Raw genomic sequence first — 12617 nt, forward strand, 5'->3', positions numbered from 1 at the left:
ATCTAAATAGTGGCATTACATTGGCTGCTCTCCAATCTGCCATCCTCTCCATTAACACCACTTTTTTAAGAAGGCAAAAGACAATTCTGACTAATGTTTCCCACCTCTTTTTATTTTTTAGTCCCATCCAGTCTAATTCGACATTTAGACTTTCTGAATTAATATTGTTTTGATCCCAGCTGACGCTATGACTGGATAAGTCAGATACCAGTCCGAAATCATTTTTTAAAATTTTAAGTAAGTGGCCTCTCACTGAAACACATACAATGCCGCAGATTTAGTTTCAACAATAAAACAATCGTTTATTATGCAAAATAAATGAAGATAAACTACAATAAACCAAACTTTTAAATGAACTGCCTGAGGAGGTGGTAGAACATAGAACATAGAACATTACAGCATAGTACAGGCCCTTCGGCCCACAATGTTGCGCCGACTTGTGAAACCAATCTGAAGCCCATCTAAACTACATTATTCCATTCTCATCCATATGCAGGTACAGTTGCATTATTTAAAAAAAAGCATAGATACATGAAAAGGAAAGTCTTAGAGTGATATGGCCAAACACAGGCAAATGGCACTAATTTAGTTTGGGAAACTTAGTCTGCATGGACGAGTTGGACAGAAGGGTTGGTTTCCATGCTGTATGATTTTATGTTTAGTGACATAATAAAATCACCACCCCATTAATCCCAATAAAGCATTCTAAGTAGTCAAATACTTCCTTCGACATAGCTGTGGCTCCTAGTCATAGCTCAGAGATTATGTTTAGCTTGATGTTGTGCCCTGGTACTAGTCCCCCTATTTTTATTTTGCTTCCTATTAACAATGCCACTCATCCCCACCCGTCATCCAATGATGTTGCTCTGACAGAATTCCCAGTTTGGATTCATATGCATCAGTGACTTCACAGTCCTGACCCCTCATTCTGCCTCTAATGGAGGATGGAGTGGGGAACCCACCACCTTGGTCATCCTGTCTCCAAAGTGAATGTTCTGAAATTGTGATACATCATCTGAGGTCCACTGCCTTATACTAATCCTTCCTGGAAACTGTGTATCATGAACATTCTTTTTAATGGCTGACCATGGAGCCTGCTTTGGCTGTGGTTGAATGAAGTCTTACCACAGCAATCCATTTTGAGTAATAGTTGGCAAGGGTGAAACACGCATTTCCTTTAAAATCAAACAAACCCATTGCTCGTCCTTATCATGGCCTTTCTATAAACCTTGATGACATCATTGGCTCTGTTGCCATTTCACCCCTTGTGACACCGCTTGTAATTCTGTTGTCTTTTAAAATACCTAGCCACATCCCTGATTGCTGTACTTTTACTCTGCATTTCATGATACTTAGATGTGTCCTGTAGACTTTGATAGGATTTCTCTCTATCTTTACCATGGTAGACCAAAGTTTTGCACCAATACATTTGCTATGCTTGTTTGCTGTTGTTTCTGCTTGTGGTACTTTTTCAGCACCTGTTCTACTGCATTATGTTTTGACCACCCTCACAGACAGCATTGTCTGACCTCAGTGCACTCCTTGTCAAATTTTGGGCTGCAAATAATTTGCGTGAGCTTTCCCTCAGTTACATGGAAAGTTTGGTTAAGCCATAGACTAAGATGTTGCTTCTTCTATTAGATTAAGATTGGCCAAATCTGCTTGGTCTACTTTGGTCTCAAGTTTGTAACTGCCATTGCTTGTGACTTGTCCGAAACACTGATTTTTCCATAGTTGTATCTCATCATCTGAATTTTGAATGCGTAAAGGTATTTTTGATATTTCTGACAATCTCAATCATTTTATCAAAACTTATAGTTCATCTTGGCCTGGAAATTTAAGTCCCTCAGTTAGATTGAGTAAATTTCACAGGTTATGCAATTGCTAACACTTCCTTTTTTTATAGTTGCAGAACTCTGTTCAGTCTCCATCAACATTCTCAATGTGAAATAGGCTGTTTTGCACGTTCTGCCAGTTTTCCCTTGAGTATTGGGCCATAAAGTATTGGGCCCTTGAAGACAGAAACAGGTGAATATACTACGGGGAACAAAGAAATAGCAGAAGAATTGAATTGGTTCTTCAGATCTGTGTTCACTGAGGAAGACACAAGCAATCTCCCAAAGGTAATAGTGGCTGAAGGACCTGAACTGAAGGGAATTTATATTTGCCAGGAAATGGTGTTGGAGAGACTGTTAGATCTGAAGGCTGGTAAGTCCCCGGGACCTGATGGTCTACATCCCAGGGTACTGAAGGAGGTGGTTCTAGAAATCGTGGATACATTGGTGATCATTTTCCAATGTTCTATAGATTCAGGAGCAGTTCCTGCGGATTGGAAGGTGGCTAATGTTGTCCCACTTTTTAAGAAAGGAGGGAGAGAGAAAGCAGGGAATTATAGACCAGTTAGTCTGACCTCAGTGGTGTGAAAGATGCTGGAGTCAATTATAAAGGATGAAATTATGACACATCTGGATAGCAGTAACAGGATAGGTCAGAGTCAGCATGGATTTATGAAGGGGAAATCATGCTTGACTAATCTTCTGGAATTTTTTGCGAATGTAACTCTGAAGATGGACAAGGGAGATCCAGTGGACGTAGTGTACCTGGACTTTCAGAAAGCCTTTGATAAAGTCCCACATAGGAGGTTAGTGAGCAAAATTAGGGGCAAAATACTGAATTGGATTGAAAATTGGTTGGCTGACAGGAAACAAAAAGTAGTGATAAATGGTTCCCTTTCAGAATGGCAGGCGGTAACTAGTGGGGTGCTGCAGGGATCAGTGCTGGGACCGCAGCTTTTTACAATATACATTAATGATATTGATGATGGTATTAAAAGTAATATTAGCAAATCTGCTGAGGATACAAAGCTGGGTGGCAAGGTGAAATGTAAGGAGGATGTTAGGAGATTACAGTGTGACCTAGACAGGCTAGGTGAGTGGACAGATGCATGGCAGATACAGTTTAATGTGGATAAATGTGTGGTTATCCACCTTGGTGGCAAGAACAGGAAGGCAGATTACTACCTAAATGGAGTCAAGTTAGCTAAAGGGGCAGTACAACGAGATTTAGGTGTTCTTGTACATCAGTCAATGAAAGCAAGCATGCAGGTACAGCAGGCAGTGAAGAAAGCTAATAGCATGCTGGCCTTCATAACAAGAAGAATTGAGTATAGAAGCAAAAACGTTCTTCTGCAGCTGTACAGGGACCTGGTGAGACCGCACCTGGAATATTGTGTGCGGTTTTGGTCTCCAAATTTGAGGAAAGACATTCTGGCTATTAAGGGAGTGCAGCATAGGTTCACGAGGTCAATTCCCGAATGGCAAGACTATCTTACATTGAAAGATTGGAGCGACTGGTCTTGTATACTCTTGAGTTTAGAAGGCTGAGAGGGGATCTGATTGAGACATATAAGATTATTAAAGGATTGGACACTCTGGAGGCAGGAAGCATGTTTCCGCTGATGGGTGAGTCCCGAACCAGAGGACACAGTTTAAAAATAAAGGGTAGGCCATTTAGAACAGAGTTGAGGAGAAACTTCTTCACCAGAGAGGGGTGGGTTTGTGGAATGCTCTGCCCCAGAAGGCTGTGGAGGCCAAGTCTCTGGATACTTTCAAGAAAGAGTTGGATAGAGCCCTTAAGGATAGTGGAATCAAGAGTTATGGAGATAAGGCAGGAACAGGATACTGATTGAGGATGATCAGCCATGATCATAATGAATGGTGGTGCAGCCTCGAAGGGCAGAATGGCCTACTCCTGACCTATTGTCTATTGTCCTTGCTTTGTGGGTTTTGCATATGTGGGTAATATATGAACAATGTACTAAAACATCACAAGCAAGTAGTTTGCCTTTATCTTTCCAAAACTGCAGTCTGTTTCTCACAGTAGCTGAAAGATAATGAACAAATAACCTACCAAGGACAATAGTAGTGTCAGTTGCAAGAGCAAAATATTAACAAACTGTAACTTGATACCAAATGGTTTTTCTCTTTGACAGATCATAGTAACTTTTGTTATCCCATGTTCTGCAGAATGCTGTAGCATCACTGCAGAGTACATCATGATCACTACACAGGATACCAGCAATCAGAAAAATACTGACTTCCTATTCATGACTGAATTAGATGTTGAGTTTCTTTTCATCAATTTCAAGTCAGATGGCATTTTCAAGGAAGCGCATCTGAATTGTTTTTTGTTGAGTTGAATTTCATATTATATAGGCTGCTATCTGATCACTGGCCAGTTATATCAGGCTCCAGTGACGCTGTGTATTGCTTTCACTATTCAAACTGGAATACCCACTATATGTTAGAATAGCATCCGATGCTTCAGTCAACAGTCAGCCTTGTATCTCCAGGCATTTATTTCTGAACTTCAGTTGATAAAATTGATCCAACTGCACTTCCAAGTGACGTTCATACAGATTGCAGAATCAAGCAGAAGATGATGGAAGTTGTGAAAAGGTTATGATCAGTGGGGATAAATGTTTTTTATTGTAGCGCTGTAATTTGTCAAAATTAAAGAAACAAAATGCCTTCATTATTGAGATTATCATGGCATCAGGATATTCCAAGGTACTTTCCAACCAATGGATTATTTCTGAAATGCCTTCACGAGACATACAAATAAACATGAAAACCAAATACCCGCTCCAAAGACCTTTAGTAATTTTGATGGAGGCATCATAGAAGGCATCCTATCTGGATACATCACAGTGTGGTACGCCAACTGCTTTTCCCAAGACAGCAAGAAACTACAGAGAATTATGAACACAGCCCAGTGTATCTCACAAGCCAGCCTTCGATTCATTGTCACCATCTATACTTTCACTCTCTCTGGAAAGCAACCATCATAATCATAGTCCCCTGCCACCCCAGTTATACTGTCTTTCTGCTTTTGCTACCAAAGCGGATAACCTCACATTTATCCACGTTATACTTCATCTGTAACACATTTGGCCACTCAATCCAACTCATATTGATGGTCTCCTGGCATTCACACTCCTACCCAACGTTTTGCAGACTTGAATCCATCACATTTAGTTACATCATTGAAGTCCTTAAAATGTTGTGAATTGTTGGGATCCAAGTACAGATACCTATGGTAGTCCACTAGACACTTTCTATTACCCAAAAAGACCCATTTATTCCAACTCTTTGTTTTCTGTCTTTCAATCAGTTTCCTATCCATGACTGTACACTAATCCAATATCATGCACTTTAATTTTACATGCTAATCTATCATATGGCACCTCAATGAAAGCCTTATAAACTCCCAAATTAACCACATCCACTGCCTCCCCTTCTCAACTTTACTTGCTACATTCTTGAAAAATTCTAGTAGATTTGTCAAGCTTGATTTCCCTTTTGTAAATCTGTGCTGACTCTGTTTGATCCTATCATTGTCTTCCAAGTGTTCAGCTACTAAATTTTTGTTATGGATAACATTTTCCCTACTTCTAAAGCTAGGCCAACCAGTCCATTATGAGTTCTTGTTTTCCTTCTACCCCTTTCATTAGTCCAGTGGTGTTACATTATCTGCTCTCCATTCCATGGGATCTGTTCCAGAGTTGATAGAATCTTGAAAGATGGCCATCAATGCATTTATTATTTCTAGGGCCACTTCTCTAAGTATTTTGGGATATAGATTATCAGACTGTGAGGATGTATCAGCCTTCAATCTTATCAATTCCACCATTTCCCTACTAATACTGATTTATCTCAGTTCCTCCCTCTCGCTGGACCCTTCATGTCCTAACAGTTTTGGGACATCACTGTGTCTACTTTTGAGAAGGCAGAACCAAAATATGTATTTAGTTGGTCTGTCACATCTTTCTCCCTCATTATAACTATTCCTTTTTCTGAATGTAAGGGACCTACATTTGTCTTCATTAATCTTTATGTCTTCAAATATTTATAGAATCTTTTGCAATCCGTTTGTATATTCACACTAGCTTGCATTCTGTTTTTGCCCTCTTAATAAATCCCATTGCTGACATCTAAACTGTTCCCAATCCTAAGGTCTGTTGCTTATTTTTGGCCAATTTGTATGACCGTCCCCTGAATCTAATACTCTCCCTCACATATCACATGGCATGGTACGGCAAGTAAGGCTGCGAGCATGCTAACCTAATGAGCGCTAAGAGAGCGAGCAAACAGCCCTGAAAGCTAGCCTGGCCATTCTGTGAGCTGGGTGCTTGTCCTTGCATGAAGAAAGCTCAGTACCCAAGCTTTTCAATGCGAGCTGCCAGTGCACCCTCAAGCTCAGGTCTAACCTCCATAAGCATCATGTGTGATAATCAGAGAGTTTCTACGAAAGCTTGGCAAGTATCAGAGGGCAGCATCAGTGTTCCCAACTATTAAGTAGGCTTCACTTGTCTTCTTGCATGATTCTATCTCTTTCCTCACTACTTTTTGGATCCCACTGCAAGATTCTGCTGGGTATTCCTAATTGAGGAAATAGCTGTTATTTCAGTCGAATGTGTATTACTGCTTTTGAATAATGTGTTCCTGCAGCTTGTCAGAACAAGCACATCATTAAAACAAAAGATTTAATTAGAGAGTACAGTAAAACTCTTGGAATTCCTCCCTCCAATGTGCCCATTAGGAATGCAGGCAAGCAGAACAGATTGTGGCTTTGGGGACCTTGCTTTTTTGCATTTTGACCCTGTTTTACAGTCAATACATAGCACTGTGACACTCCCAGTAGTTTTAACTTCACTTTAATTTGACCTTGGAACAGGGTGGAGAGAGGGAAACAGAATTAGCTTATTGAACATCAAATTAATATTCAAACACAAACCTCTCAAAGGTATTATGTATTCAGGATAGGTAAGTATTTACAATAATTTGAAAATGCTGCCTCTTCTCTCGATTGGCATTGCATTGAAACCACACCCGATTGTTGACTTTCAACAACTCAGTCTTTTCTAGCAGCAAAACATTTCAGAATCCCTGCCTTCCCTCCTATTTTATATAATCTACAGAAAAGTACCTTTTAGTTTCTGGGGGATGAATGCAGAGGCAACAATACTCTGAAATATCAATACCATCCAGCGCTATATAGCTTGATTACCACCCAACTCTGTAAGCATTTAATGTACTCCAAAGACTGGTGCACTCTGACGACAATTTCTTTTAACTATCTGCTGTAGCCACTGTAACAGTTGGGTAGGACTTATGTGAGAATAACTTTATAACATAGTTTGTCAGGTTTTGTCAGGATTATTGTGTAGGATATTAAATTAAAGATAATGTCTAGTGCAAACAGCATATCCCTTAATGGTGAAGTAAGAAAACACTTTGAGGCCGAGTTATTTGAACTGTATATGGCTCCTTAATGTACAACAAACCAATTGTGTTTGAATTGATCAATGACTCAGTAATCAATACAAAGCTGAACTATGCAAATGCAACACAACTTGTGAACTTCCTGGAAAACAAAACTAGTATTATCATTGGAATACCGCCAGCTCCATATATCTCTCTAAATCACACGTTATTCCAGTTTTGGCATAGACTATTGTTCCTTCATTACCTTTGACCAATATCCTGAAACTCTCACCTTAACAGCATCGCAGGAATGCCTTTGTCACATGAACTGCAACTGTTCAAGAGATTCCTCACTGCTATCTCAGAAGGAAGAGATAGGAAATAAATAACTCTCCTTGTCAGTGGCAGCTACACTCTAAGAAGAAACAAAACATTGCTGATTCTTTCACTTTTGCTAATCTTGATGTGGACTATGGGGCTTGACACTTCATCTGTTTACTCCTCTGTGTAAAAAAAACAGCTTTCCCAAGTTTTTGAGTCTCACTGCATCAAACTCTTTGTCTTTGCCATGCATGAATAAGTCTCTAAGCAAATATTTTGTATAATGCTAGCAACTTACCTCCATCCGAATAAGGGTATGGTGAGAGATCAAAAAAGGCAACAAAAGAACATCCACATGAAATCAGAACAGGGTTAGGCCATTTCACCCCCAAGCCTGCCTCATCATGGCAGATATGATTGTCATTTCTATTTTCCTATCTACCCCTATACCCTTTAACTCTCTTGTCAGTCAAGAATACTGTTATCTCAGCCATAAAAATACTCAATGACCCTGCTTCCACTATGATGTGGGAAGAGAATTTCACCGACTACCGAACTCTGACAGAGAAAAAACTTAGCTTTGCCAAACGGAAAACCTCTCATCTTTCAACTGCTTAATCTCTTCCACAAAAGTGGAATATCCTGTCTGTCCAATCCTTTATATTCTCTCGAGGTCTTATATGTTTTAATAGTATCATTTCTCATTCTTCTAACCTCTGATAGGTCAACCTTTACTCATAAAAGAACCTCTTCATCTTAGGAATCCATTGAATCTACCTTCTCTGTGCAGGTTTCAAATCATTGTATATTTTCTTAAATACAGTAACCAAAATTGTTCACAGTACTTCAGAAGTGATTTCACCAACAACCTGTACAGTTGCAACTGCATTTCCCTGCTCCTTTATTTCATTCTCCCTGCAATAAGCAATGATATTCTATTTTACCACTTTAATCACTTGCTGTATCTACATACTAATATCATGTATTTTAAGTACCGGGGCACCAAGATCCCTCTGCATTATACACTTCTGCAATATCTTTTCATTTAATTAATGCGTTGTATTTCTACCCTTGCTGGCAAGATGGGTAAGTTTATGTTTCCATCCATGATACTTCATCTACCACATTTTCGCACATTTATTTAACCTAAATAAATGTCCTGCAGACAATTTATTCATAAATCTAGCTTTGTTTCATCAGCAAACTTAGCAATGAGACATTTATTCCCTTCATGATGTAATTATCATGGTTTGTAAGTAGTTGAAGGCGTAGCACTGACCACTGTGGCAATCCATTTGTTAAATCATGTCAATCCAACATTTATTTTATCTCTAGTCTCAGTATTTTGTTGACCAACCAATCCTCTAGTCAGATTAACAGGCTACCCCAACACCATAAGCTTGTACTTTTTGTAGGAACATTTGATATGACACCTTAGCAAATGCCCTCTGGAAATCCATGTGCAGCACAGTTGCACGAGTGACATTGAACAACGTTCAATGAGGACAGAGGGGAATAATAAGGCAGTTTAGTTTGATGCTATAAATTGCTTTGACAAGATGGATTGTATGGAAATCATCCCCATTGCTTAAAGCAGGAATGTTTATCTGAAATATCACATATAACATTAATATGTGTAGACATAGAAACATATAAAGTTAAAAATCACACAACACCAGATTATAGTCCAACGGGTTTATTTGGAAGCACTAGCTTTCGGAGCGCTGCTGCTTCATCAGGTGGTTGTGGGAGCATGGGTGGATGAAGGAGCAATGCTCTGAAAGCTAGTGCTTCCAAATAAACCTGTTGGCTATAACTTGCTGTTGTGTGATTTTTAACTTTGTACACACCAGTCCAACACCGGCACCTCCTAACCATATACGCATATAAGAACATATTAGAAAATAACTGTTCAGTGCTCGAAGAAAAGATGATTTGTACAAGAAAATGGTCTTCTTCATCCCATCACTTGTGAAACAACAAAGCTGTCTTTCCACAAACTCCTACTGTGTTTAATGTGTGTCTGAAGCAATCGACAGCTCAAGTCTCCTTGCAGCAAATTCCTCAGATTTTATTTGTTCAAGAAGAACTGGAAGGACAGCCAGACTAATTATTTCTGACAGAACATAAACTACTAAACAGCAAACCCTCTCTCAGCTACCACTGTTCCTCTTGACAACATGATTATTTTTATAACATTAAACTGCTATTTTCCATTAGGGTCAATAATGTTTTGATGATTTGTTTTATATAATATGGTTCTATCTGCTTGCTTCAGTTAACAGAAGCAACCAAATAATTTCATGCAACTGCAGTAGAATAAAATTAGATCAATTGTCCGACTTCAATTTGAGGCCAGAGTTCAGATGCCATTGATGCCAAGATACTATTTGTCAGCTTTGTGATCAGTGGAGATGACTGCAAATTATATTGGTCTATCAACTTATGTAAGGAAGAGCTTCTGAGTGCTTTTAAAGGGAAGTGACATTTGTAATGATCCTAGCTGATTCTAACACTTGGTAGGTCAGAGAAACTATGTTGCACCCAGACCCCAGGTGAGGTATCCCCAATTTCTCACGGTTCTATAGGGATACCACAAACGGTAGGCCAAACCTTCTTTACAGCCCCTCAGTTGGCTCCTGTAAGATTTATTCCTGGGTAGGCAATAGGCTAGTGGTATTATCACTATACTGTTAATCCAGAAACCCAGGTAACGTCCTGGGGACCCCGGTTCAAATCCCACCTCAGTAGATGGTGGAATTTGAATTCAACAAATATCTGGAATCAAGACTCTAATGATGACCATGAATCCAATTGTTCGGGGAAAAACTATCTGGTTCAATAAGGTCCTTGAGGGAAGGAAATTGCCATTCTTACCTGGTATGGCCTATATGCAACTCCAAACCCTCAGCAATGTGGTTGACACTTAATTGTCCTCTGGGTAATTAGAGGTGAACAAGAAATGCTGGTCTGGTTAGTATTGACCTCATCCTGTGAATGAATAAAATTTTAAAAAATGGATCCATTCCCATCTTTCAGGACTAATATGAACTCATGATTTAAAAGGAACAAATTTCCTGTCAATGAAGGGTGAGTTTAATTCATTACAAAATATGAGAAGAATTAGCAACATGTCACACAAGATTAGAAATAAGAAGTAAATCCATAAAAGCAAAAGTTTAAAAAGATGCTAGATACATGAATCAGTCTCTGAATTGTTCATTACAAAAAAACAACTAAGTGAACACAACACTCTCTGCAAGAATGTTACTAGTAGTACTGATGTTGGTCATTGAACAGGCAGACCGTGAGGACTGCAGATGCTGGAGATCAGAGTCGAATGTGTGGTGCTGGAAAAGCACAGCAGGTCAGGCAGCATCCAAAGAGCAGGAGAATAGATGTTTCGGGCAAAAGCCCTTCAGCAGGAATGAGGCTTATGGGCTGGGGGCTTGAGAGATAAATGGGAGGGGTTAGGGGCTGGGGGAAGGTAGCTGAGATTGCAATAGTTAGATGAAGGTGGGGGAGAAGGTGATAGGTCAGAGAGGAGGGTGGAATGGATAGGTGGGAAAGGTGATGAAGGGCTTTTGCCCAAAACGTCGATTTTACTTCTCCTCGGATGCTGCCTGAACTGCTGTACTCCTCCAGCACCATTAATCCAGAATCTGGTTTCCAGCATCTGCAGTCATTGTTTTTACCTAGGGAAAGTTGATGGACAGGTCAGGAGGGCAGTGTGGAGTTGGAGGCTTGGGACTGAGATAATGTGGGGGGGGATGAAATGAGGAAACTAGTGAAATGCACATTGATGCTGTGTGGTTGGAGGGTCCGAAGGTGGAAAATGAGGTGTTCTTCCTCCAGGCGTCAGGTGGTAAGGGTTGGCAAGGGAGGACCTGCATGTCCTTGACTGAGTGGGAGAGAGAGTTAAGGTGTTCAACCACGGGGTGGTAGGATTGGTTGGTGCGGGTGTCCCAGAGATGTTCTCTGAAAGAATCTGCAAGTTGGCATCCTGTCTCCCCTATCTAGAGGAGACAACATTGGTGCAGCAGATACAGTAGATGACGTTGGTGGAGGTACAGGTAAATTTATGTCAGATATGGAAGGATTCTTTGGGGCCTTGAATGGAGGTGAGCAGGGAGATGTGGGTGCAGGTTTTAGCACTTCCTGTGGTGGCAGGGGAAGGTGCCAGGAGTGGTATGAGGGCTGTTGGGGGCATGGATCTAACGGGGGATTCACGGACGGAATGGTCGCTCTGGAATGCTGACAGGGGTGGGGAAGGAAATATATCTCTGGTAGTGGGGTCCATTTGTAGGTGGCGGAAGTGGCGGTGGATGATGTGATCTATACGGAGGTTGATGGGGTGGAAGGTGAGGATGTGGGTGGGGGGGGTGGGGTTCTGTCCTTGTTGTGTTGGGAGGGGTGGGGTTCAAGGGCAGAGGTGCAGGAAGTGGAGGAGATGCACTGGAGGGCATTTTCAAACACATGGGAAGGGCAATTGCAGTCTTGGAAGGAAGAGGCCATCTAGGATTTTCAAAGGTGGAATAAGTCATTCTGAGAACAGATGCGGTGGAGGTGGATGAGCTGGGAATAAGGGATGGTGTTTTTACAGGAATAAGGGTAGGAGGAGGTGTATTCTAGGTAGCTGTGGGAGTTGGTGGGCTTGGAGTAGATGTCCTTGATTAGTCGGTCGCCGGATGGTCATTGAACAGTCAGTTTCATGATCCTTAGTATTGTAAATTGGTTGACATTCTACAGTTCAACTGTGATTAAATTCAGTATTCAGTGTGAGTGAGAATCCTTTCTGTAATCCTGTTACCTTTTATTTAATGTGCAGCATCAAGAGTGAGAGAGCATCTTTACTTATAACATAGGGCCAGTTTATCAACTGCTGGCTTTTTCACTCCTGCTATTCAACAGAATAATTGGAGTTTGGGGTTAAATCTGCAGGAGAATATAATTTGTAGCTAGGCAGGCAGTCCTCAGCTGTTTGTTACCTTTGCAGTCATAAGAGATCACAGTATTCTCAGTTTAAAGATT

This window comes from Chiloscyllium punctatum, chromosome 12 (genome assembly GCF_047496795.1).
Source record: "Chiloscyllium punctatum isolate Juve2018m chromosome 12, sChiPun1.3, whole genome shotgun sequence".
Classification (NCBI taxonomy): domain Eukaryota; kingdom Metazoa; phylum Chordata; class Chondrichthyes; order Orectolobiformes; family Hemiscylliidae; genus Chiloscyllium; species Chiloscyllium punctatum.